This window comes from Lacerta agilis, chromosome 1 (genome assembly GCF_009819535.1).
Source record: "Lacerta agilis isolate rLacAgi1 chromosome 1, rLacAgi1.pri, whole genome shotgun sequence".
Lineage (NCBI taxonomy): Eukaryota > Metazoa > Chordata > Lepidosauria > Squamata > Lacertidae > Lacerta > Lacerta agilis.
In genome coordinates, this window is record NC_046312.1 from 130,532,943 (window position 1) to 130,542,967 (window position 10,025).

Sequence of the window (10,025 nt, forward strand, 5' to 3'; positions counted from 1 at the left end):
GGTAGCAGAGAATGCTTAAAGTTTTTTTAGTAGGGCTGGGTGATGTATTGATACATCTTCCAAAACCGTTTGAAGACCACAGCACAGCAATGGTTTCACAACATTTGATGTGGCAACATATATCACAAATCACGATGTGTATGTGTACTATGTAAAAAAAATCACTATGTGGGAAAAACCATAAAGCCCCTCATTGCTTCTCTCATGATTTCTGCCACCCCATTGCTTGCTTTGCCACCTCAGCTCTCCCCTGCCTCCTGTTTATTTTGTTTATTGTTGCATTCCCTCTAAATAGCTTCTCTGTGTATTTTAGAGAAAATGTGCTAATTTAAATATTATCTGTACTATAAAATAACAGTTGTAACAGTATGTTAAAGATACGTAAAAATTGATCAGTTTTACACCCCTAAGTAATAGCAGTTGCTAGGACATTACCCCATTCATTTCTACATACCGTAGTTTCATCCTTATTTCAGACATCATGATATATCTGTAATAGCTGGTGAAATATCAAAATGCTGAAAACCAGACATCACTGAGACCTATTTTTAGCGAGCATTTTCATATATCACAACAACCCTATAAAATTAATTCTGTAACAATTTCATTATTATTACTACTACTACTATCATCATAGAATTTCCATGGGAGCTCAACATCCTGTAATTGTGCAAGTTGCATTCTCTGCCTGAGATAGTTATACTGAAGGCTTTGTAGCTGCGTTCTCAAGCAATTTCAGCATATTCCATACATATCCCATCCTTTCTGTTAAGAAACTCCTGCACATCTGCCACTGAAATGGTGTGTTGCAGAAGCAATAAGCATTACCATTTCACTTAAGAATTCATTCAGGCCTACTGGCCTGTACAAACTTAGCATGCAACCAGCATTGGTGTTACTGCACATTTTAGGGCAAATGTGGGGGGAACCTTTAGCTCTCCAGATATTGCTGCACTATAACTTCCATCATCTTTGGCCTTTAGGCATGTTCACTGGTGTGAGTTATAGTTATATTTTTGGAATACCAAAGCTTCCCTTCATCTGCCATAGAAAGAGGAGGGCTTGGTCAACGGTAGTGACCAATTAGACAGACTAGTAATTTTGTTGGCTTTAAACAGAATTAGCCACCTGGGGTTGTAAAGTTCAGTCTTAAGAGGTGCCTGCCATGCTACAGGCAGTCTGTAAGTGCAGGCCTTTGCAGTACAAATTGGAACATGGTTGCTTTCGTACACTAGTATCTTAAAAGTTCCTTAGGGCAGCCGTTCCCAACCTGTAGTCCATGGATCACCAGCAGGTCCTCAAGTGTAAATCAGGTGGGCCCTTGGTATGCCCACATTAAATATTCATATTGATGATTAACTGTTTTTTATTACTTTTTTATTTATCATGTTGCCTTTTATTGAATTTCAATTTGACTTCTATGGGACTCATGCTGTAATACAGTGAAGCACTAGGTAAGAAAAAAAAGCAATTAAATGTGCCATTAAAAATTATACAGCATAGAGTTGGAAGGGACCCTTAGGGTCATCTATTCCAACCCCCTGCAATGCAGGAATCTCAACCAAAGCACCCATGGCCGACTAGCCTCTGCTTAAAAACCTCCAGAGATGAAGAGTCCTCCATCTCCCAAGGGAGACCGTTCCAGGGAGCAAGTTCTTCCTGATGTTTACACTTGCAGGGTATTACAATCGCTACAACTGGTGGGGAAATCATTAAAGCAGGCATGGCCAAACTTGGCCCTCCAGCTGTTTTGGGACTACAATTCCCATCACTCCTGACCTGTTAGCTAGAGATAATAGAAGTTGTAGTCCCAAAACATCTGGAGGGCCGACGAGTTTGGCCATGCCTGCATTAAAGGGTCGACTAAGATCTTAGGCAGCCGTTTAGTTCTGCAGCCTTAAGAGCATCCAGGCCAAAGAGGAAGGAAGTTCTGCTTTTAACCACTATCTACCTCTACCTCTGCTGCTCTCTCTCCCACCCCCCCAGCCCCCGCCTTTCTGCATTTCGCTTCCCCGCCCTCGACTCGCTTTTCTCCTTTGCTTGACACCCTTCCGCCCATATCATTTTATACTGGAAGCCGCCCTGGGGTCCTCAGACAAACCCAACGAGGAACAACCGCCATTTGCGACCCGCCTGGGGGGGTCCAGCCTGTGCACGTGCTGCTCGCGTGGGCGTGGGAGCCGGGCTCCAGGCCCATCACGCTCTCCCTTCTCCACCGCCGTCAAGTTACCCGGGCTCGAGGGGAGAAGGTGGAGGACTCACGGACCAGGAGGAGACGATAAAGCAGAACAAGAAGCAGAAGCAGCCGCCTCCGCCGCCGCCGCCGCCGCCCGGTCCCGAACCCTCGCTCAACTGAAGCGCCCGTTCCTCCCGCGCGCCCGCCTTTCTGCAGACCGCGAACCGCCATTGGCTGATCGCGGGACGCTCTTCGCCGGCGGATTGGCGCAGAGGCGGGGCTCGTGCGCTGGTCGGGGCCTCGCGCCCCCTGGCCCCGCCCCCTCCGCCCAGGTCCTCCTCCTCCCCCTCCTCCTCCTCCTCGCCTGAGTCGCGATTGTGGCGGCTAAGACGCCATAGAAAGTGCAAAATCCGCTTTCCTGAGAGCCGTTTCCCACCCCCACTCCGCTTCTCCCTACAATCGAAGCGGTATTATAAGACTTCTCCTTACCCTGCCTTTTCCTCCTGACAGGACTTAAGGCGGTTTACAACGGAAAAAGCAGAAACGGCTAAAAACACGCACGAGACAAGATAGGGAAAGAGAAGGGATCGTTTAAAAAGGAACAGTCGAATTGAAACACGCGCACATTTGTCTGCCTATCAATAGTTTACAATAAAGAATGAGGGGGGGGGGGTTAACACTATTTTTAATGAAATAAAAAAACCTCCCTTTGGAACTCCCTGGATCTGGAGTCCAGGCAGCACCCTTTTGGTTGCCTGCTAAAAATAATCCCATTTAGAGAAGCAGGGTTGTGAATTTTATGGTTTCACCTTTCCATAAACAGCTTTGAGGGGTTTTTAACAATCAACAAGCAGTGTATAAATTTTATGAGATAAATAAAAATGAATAAGTAGGGTTTACTTGCAAGTAGACAATAATTTCTGGTGGTAAGAGCTGTTTGGCAGTGGAACAGACTCCCACAAGAGGTGCTGGCCTTGGCTTCCTTGGATGTTTTGAAGCAGAAGTTGGATGGCCACCTGTCAGGGATGCTTTAGTTGAGATGCCTGCATTGCAGGGGGTTGGACTAAATGACCCTTGGGTTCCCTTCCAACTCTACAATTCTGTGATTCATACCTTCCCCAGCCTGGTTTTCTTTTATGCTGGTTAGGACTGGTGGGAGTTGTTGTCCAAAAAATCTAGAGGGCATCAGGTTGGGAAAGGTTGGCTTACCCTATGAAGGGCAAACATGCATTTGAAATACCATAAGGAAAGGGAACACACTGGGAATTTGGAGCAGGGAAACGGGTGTGCAATGAACAAGTTACCTGTAATTGCTATTTCATGGTGCTCCTATTTCATCTTTACTGGTCTCACCAGAAGTAGTTTCATGCTACCTTACACTCATTTGCAGTTATGTCATTTGCTCCCAAAAATTTAATACACTACATAGTGTATGAAACATGCATAGTGCTGAAAACTGTTTAAAGTTTATTTCAATAAATTTTTGGGGAAATGTTACTGAATTTTGTCTGCTGTTTATAAATAGAAAATCCGTCTCCATTTATTGGACATTGCATGGGAAGGTTCCTCTTCATAAAAGAAGAGGTGTCAGGTGCACAGATCTTCCAACACATTTCCCTAGAAATCAGTCATTACACTCGGCACCAATGGGATGTAGCTAAAAGCTCCCTAGTACAAGGAATCTCCCGTTAGCAGAGCAGCTCAGTCTGCATATTTATGTGTTTCACTCTGTACATCTGAACAAATACAGAGCATTCTTATTATGTTACGTATAGAAGCTTTGGAGACAGAAGGCCAGAGTCCCTATCGTTTTCAGGACAAATCTCATCAGTAGGTATGGAGCATAGAATTAAATTTGTAGCACAGAAAACCACAGCTTGAACGGCTGTAGCTTCATGTAAATGTCAATTTTATAAACTGGAAACATTGCAAAGAAGGTAATTTCAGTACTAAAGCATTGCTGTAGTCTTCAGGCCGCTTTGCTGACCCAGGCATACTGTATAATGGTGAACATCTATATGAACTGAAAGGTGATTAGGCACAATCAATAGCATCATCTCAATTTAAAAAATAGGTATTTATTGAATACAATACTGCTAGAACCACATGGGAGTCACTTTTCCGTGATGTGATCCATTGCAGCTGGACACTTTGTCTGAATGATGCAACTACCTGGACAAGGTCTGTGGTGTCGCGTTTTCCCATGAAATCTGTCACAGCTTTGGGTGCCTCAATAGGGCTGAGACCTGATTCTTTTGTACTAGGCCCCTGGTTTCCTGCCCTTTCTCTCCTCCTTTCTTATTTGTTTTAGATTTAAAAAGAAAACTTTGCTTATAAGGTTGCTGGGTTTGCTGCAGAGTATAGTGCTGGTGAGTTACCAGGCACCAATTATCGTAGTTTGCTCAGATAACTTAAATTGCCTTCAAATCAGCATGGGGAAATTTGTGTCATGGGCTGAGGCTCTTTTAAGTACCTAGCATGTTCCGATTCCCACCCACTTGGTTGCCACAGAGCATGCCGGTCAGTAAATCACACAGTTCAAAGTTGGGAGTTAACTCTTTTATTAGCAAAAACATGATTTCCACAGACTTGGCTGAGTGTCAGGCCTAATGAGCACAGGAGCTCATTCCCTGTGGGTCTCACTCCATGAAATCAGTTGCCAAGACTAAAGGTCACCGCCTCCCCACAGCTGTCTATGTTTCCTCCTCTCCAGGGCTTTCCCCAAGCAATTGGAGACTGTGCCTGTGTGCAGCCAGTCTCTCCTCCGCCCTTTTCATGACTCTCTTGGTTCTGGGGGAGGGGAGCTGATCACAGCAGGAGGGAGTTTTTGCAAACTGTCGGACCGGGCAAATCCAGCCGGTGAGGGAGGCATGAGATCTCCCCATAGACGCATCAGGGTGTAGAAGCCACACCAGGTCCTTCGCCCCTTGGGGAGAGTGAAAGGTGACTCTGCAAAGCTTCACTGTAGGACGGGTTCATTCATTGGAGACAGTGGAGCGGGGAGAGAGAGAGCCTTGTTCTAAACAGGCGGGGGAAGGATTTCCCACCACTCATCCTGAAGCGCTGCCTCCAAAACAGCTGCAGAATCTTCTCCTGCCCCAGATGCAACTCACCAGGGAGACCTCTTGCCTTTCCTCTACTTTAAAATCATGCAATGAAACCAGAAAGGGTGTGTGTGGGGGGGGGGGCTTTCCCTGACCTTGCAGGAGAGCCATTCATCAGCTGATTTGCCCCATCCCAGCATGCACCATGTGGGCACACCATAGAGATAGGAAAGGGTGAAGAGTGACTCTTGCATGCACACTTCCTGGCTCTGCTTGCAAAGCAAGCCTTTGTACAGAGAGCAGGTGCGTCCATAGATATAGGAGAAAGGTAAGAGTGACACACACACACACACACACACACACAGACACACACACACACACACTTCCTGGTTCTGTTTGCAAAACATCAGACATTTTGCTGATTTTTAAAAAATTCCCCCAGGTGCTGATTTCACCCTTTGAATCTCATACATGTCTGGGGAAAACTGGACATATGGCAACCGTACATTATGCTACTGTATGGCACATCTTAAGTAAACAGTAGGGATACTACCACCTTTCACCCTTACTAGTTCCTCCCTCTACTCCTGCCCATATAGACCCCATTTACAATTGTTTAGAGAAGATAAATCAAGACATAAGGGGGCTATTTTACAGAAAACGATCTCAGAGCAACAGTAGCAATAAACAATATTTCACAAAACAAATTCCTGAATATTGTTAATAATCACATTTTTAGTTCATATATGACTGGTTGAAATTTGCACCAAATTTGCAGATGACATCAAATTGGGAGGGGGAACAAAAGCCACAGAAGACAGAATCGGGATTCAAGATTACCTTAACAGATTGGAAAACTGGGCTCAAGATCACCAAATGAATTTCAATAGGAACAATGTAAGGTTCTGCACTTAGGTAGGAAGAACCAGATGCACAAATATACGATGGGGGACACCTGGCTTACTAGGTGTAACATGAGTCAACAGTGTGTGTCAACAGAAGTCTAGTGTCCAGATCAAGGGAAGTAATAGTCCCACTCTATTCTGCCTTGGTCAGACCATACCTGGAATATGGTGTCCAATTCTGGGCACCACAATCTCAGAAGGATGTTGACAAGCTGGAACGTGTGCAGAGGAGGGCAACCTAGGTGATCAAGGGTCTGGAAACAAAGCCTTATGAGGAACAGTTGAAGGAGCTGGGTATGTTTAGCCTGGAAAAGAGGAGAATGATAGGAGATATGATAGCCACCATCAAATATCTCAAGGACTGTCACATGGAAGAGGGAACAGGCTTGTTTTCTCCTGCTCTGGAGGGTAGGACTTGTGCCAATGGCTTCACGTTACAAGAAAGGAGATTCCAAATAAACATGACAGTAAGAGCTGCTAGACAGTGGAACGAACTCCCTTGTGAAGCGGTGAACTCTCCTTCCTTGGAGGTTTGTAAGCAGAGGTTGGAAAGCCATCTGTCATGGGACTCAGCTAGATTCGTAAAGAAAAAGTGATTTATATGCGTTGTATATGCAATATAGCATTGTGCCACCAGATGGCGTTGTGAAGTCCCACTTTTATCTACCTGTTTCCTCTGTTTAAATTTACATTGCGTTTAACTGAAACGCTTCTTTGTTGTGTCTAGATCCAGCCATGGATGCTGCATTGCAGGGAGTTGGACTAGATGACCCTTGGGTTCCCATCTAACTCTACAATTCTGTGAGGTATAGAATGAGGTATACTGGGGGATAAAACAGCACTGAGCTTGCCAACTGGCACCCCAAAGCAAATTCTCATATTAACAGTTGCAAGTCAATTGTCAGTATGCCTCAGCTCTAATTACGTAATAAATGATTGCAATGTTAGAGCTATTTGTCCACATGAAACTTGAACAGGAGCGGTGGGTGACTTTCAGCCTGAAGGCCTGTTCAAACCCAGTCCAGGTCTCCAATATGTCCAGTGAGGATGCCCCTCACAAACCAGGCCCATAGGTGATGTCAGGTATGGATGAAGCTACAAAGGAACCATTGGGAAACGAAAGTGAGCTTCAGTTTGTGAGTGGGGCTCGCTGCCAGCACCAGTTAGCTGACTGGCACTGACAGGGAGCCCCACTGGGATCAGCTAACTAGGGACTTCCTTGCTGAAAACTGTGGGTGATGGTTTTCTCTGTTTGGAGGAAGTGGACTCAACTCCCTTCCTCCAAACAGACATTTGTCTCTCTGGAGAGGCAGTGGTTTGGATCCCATCCACCTGGCAATGGGGATCTGACTCACTGGCTGATACCAGTTTTGCACCTTGGATTATTAGCTCTGGCTTTGCCTGGTGCCCAAGTAGTCATCACTGTTTACCCTGGAATTCAGGCATATTCTCAGTGCATGCCCTGGGGAGAAATGGGAAGAGCAGAGAAGCTTCATTGCTAAACACAGCAGGAAAGGATATCATCTGGAAATGAGGCTACCAATGCACACTGGTATTGCATATTGATTTTGAACTCGTCCTAGTCACCCAAATCTGTGGCCCACTAGGTTTTCTAATACTGTACTGTTTCATTGGAAGCCTTATCTCAAAGGAACATATCTAATTTTGAAAGTTTGAAGTTACATGGTCGTAGTCAATGGTGTTGCCAGAAGAATCAGAGAGAAAGAACGTTCAGTATTCCTCTTCCTAAAACTGGTCTTGAGGGTCTCCAACCTTCCGAAGCAGATTCACAGGTGTGAGGGCTGCACAGGGAATGAGGGAACTGCCCAAAATTGCTTATTACCCTGATTCACTTTAGCACCAGCTGAGCAACACAGTTGGATACAACTCACTGCTTTTGCTAAGAACTGCCACATCTAAAATAAAAGCAACAAAACAGATAAAAGCAGCAAGGGACCATCTAGATAATTTCAAAAATCAATTTATATAACAAAAATTACGAGCAGTATCAGTTGAATTTATAAACAGGAGACAAGAAACACCTTAGAGTACAAAAAGTTTATTTCAATCTATATACAACTCAGTGTGGCTCGGGTGCCGGTGGCTCAGGTTTGGGCTCGGGCTGCTCTGCATGTCGTGGCCACTGCCAGGCCGAGCTGGGGAAAGAGGCACACAGGTGCGGCGACAGCCCTGTACGCCCGCGTGCCTCTTTCCCCAGCTTGGACTGGCAACAGCGGGGGCTTAATTAAGTCGGGGGCAATGAACAAAAGCCCAGAAACTTGCTTCTCAGATCATGAGCAAAAAATCATTTAAAACGAATATGGGAAAACATCTGTAATTCAGTTTTGCTCCTAGTATTTCTGAGCAATTAAATATTAGTCATTTCAATGGCATTACCCTCTTGCATATCCTGATACTTCCAAATGCCTCAAGACAACTCCTATTGCATCTACGCGTCATAAAAGGACAACAGTTCAGCATAATACCAGGGAATCTTGCCAATAAGTCAGCAAACAGTGATGGAATGATGACAGCGGTGAGCTTACCTCACTCTTTGAATATGGTATGTAAATTTACCCTAAAGAATACTAAAATTATGTAACCAAGCAGTCAAATTTAGCAAAATTTACTATAAACAGGCTGAAACATTTAGCTATTTTAATAATTAAATGAAGTTCTATTTAAATTACAAGTCACAAAGAGAAATAATATTTAACTAGTACTATAACATCTAATTGATTAGGTTAAGTGATTAACTCCTATTATCTACTAATAATACCTGCAACAGTGCGGGGGGGGGGTTTCCAGCCAGAGCACGGTTCTGGCACCTCTCAGGTGTGCATCATTTTGGGTTGGCACTCCCCCTGCCCGCTTCTTGCCTTTACATATTTCTGAGAAGCTCAGATGAACATTTCAAGTCAATTCAGAAACTGACCAGCATACGCAAGTCTACGCTTTATAAAAGACTATGAGTCCACCTAGCTCCTAGCCACTCCTAGCCATGCTAGGAGCTGGGGCCAATGTGTATTTCCTTTTCTTCAATATGTCTCCCATGGAGTGGCGGTGGGCTTTAAGCTTTCCAAGCAGGCCTCTATCATTGCCCACGTGCGTGCGTGCATGTGCACGCACGCACACACGTTGGCACAAGGGCCCTTCCAAGCTGGTCTAGTGGATGCCTGAATCTACGAGAATGAGGGAGGTGAGGGCACATTTCTTTGACCTGCACCAGAACCAGGGGTGATCCTTGAACCAGCTAGGGAAACAGCTTGGCTTAGTTTTTAGCACCTCCGTGGGCAGTGAATGCAGCTGTTGTCAAGCCAGCATCTGCCCCAAGTTACCCAGCAACTTACTGTGACAATTTCATGGTGAGTTTCCGCAGCTATCTTTCTTTGGGGGGGGGGGGAGCACTCTGTTTAAGGTTAATTCAGTGGCCATAATGTTTCTAGTAACTTGTTCCTGATGTTATTAAATAAGTTTGATAGGCACAGAAACAGATCACTGGATACCCTGCAAGGAAAGCCGAACTCTCGGTACAGAAGTCTATTTAAATGTGTTGCTGTCCACACAAAGCCCTTTGGCTTTGAATCAGTAAAAATCAGTAAAAATAAATAATCCACACTGACAATGATCCTGTTTTGAATATGTGAATTGAAAGGAGCCAGTCTGCAAATATTGAGGGAAGGCAACCTTAATAGGCCTAGCTACCACTCAGCTTAGGCTCCTCAGTTCAGGTTGTATTCAAGAGCAAGACCATATTCCTGCTTCCATCCCCTCCTATTACCGCATATACTCGAGTATAAGTCGACCCAAATATAAGCCGAGGCACCTAATTTCCCCACAAAAATGTGGGAAAGCTTATTGACTCAAGTATAAGCCGGTTCACCTTTGCCACTGTGGTAG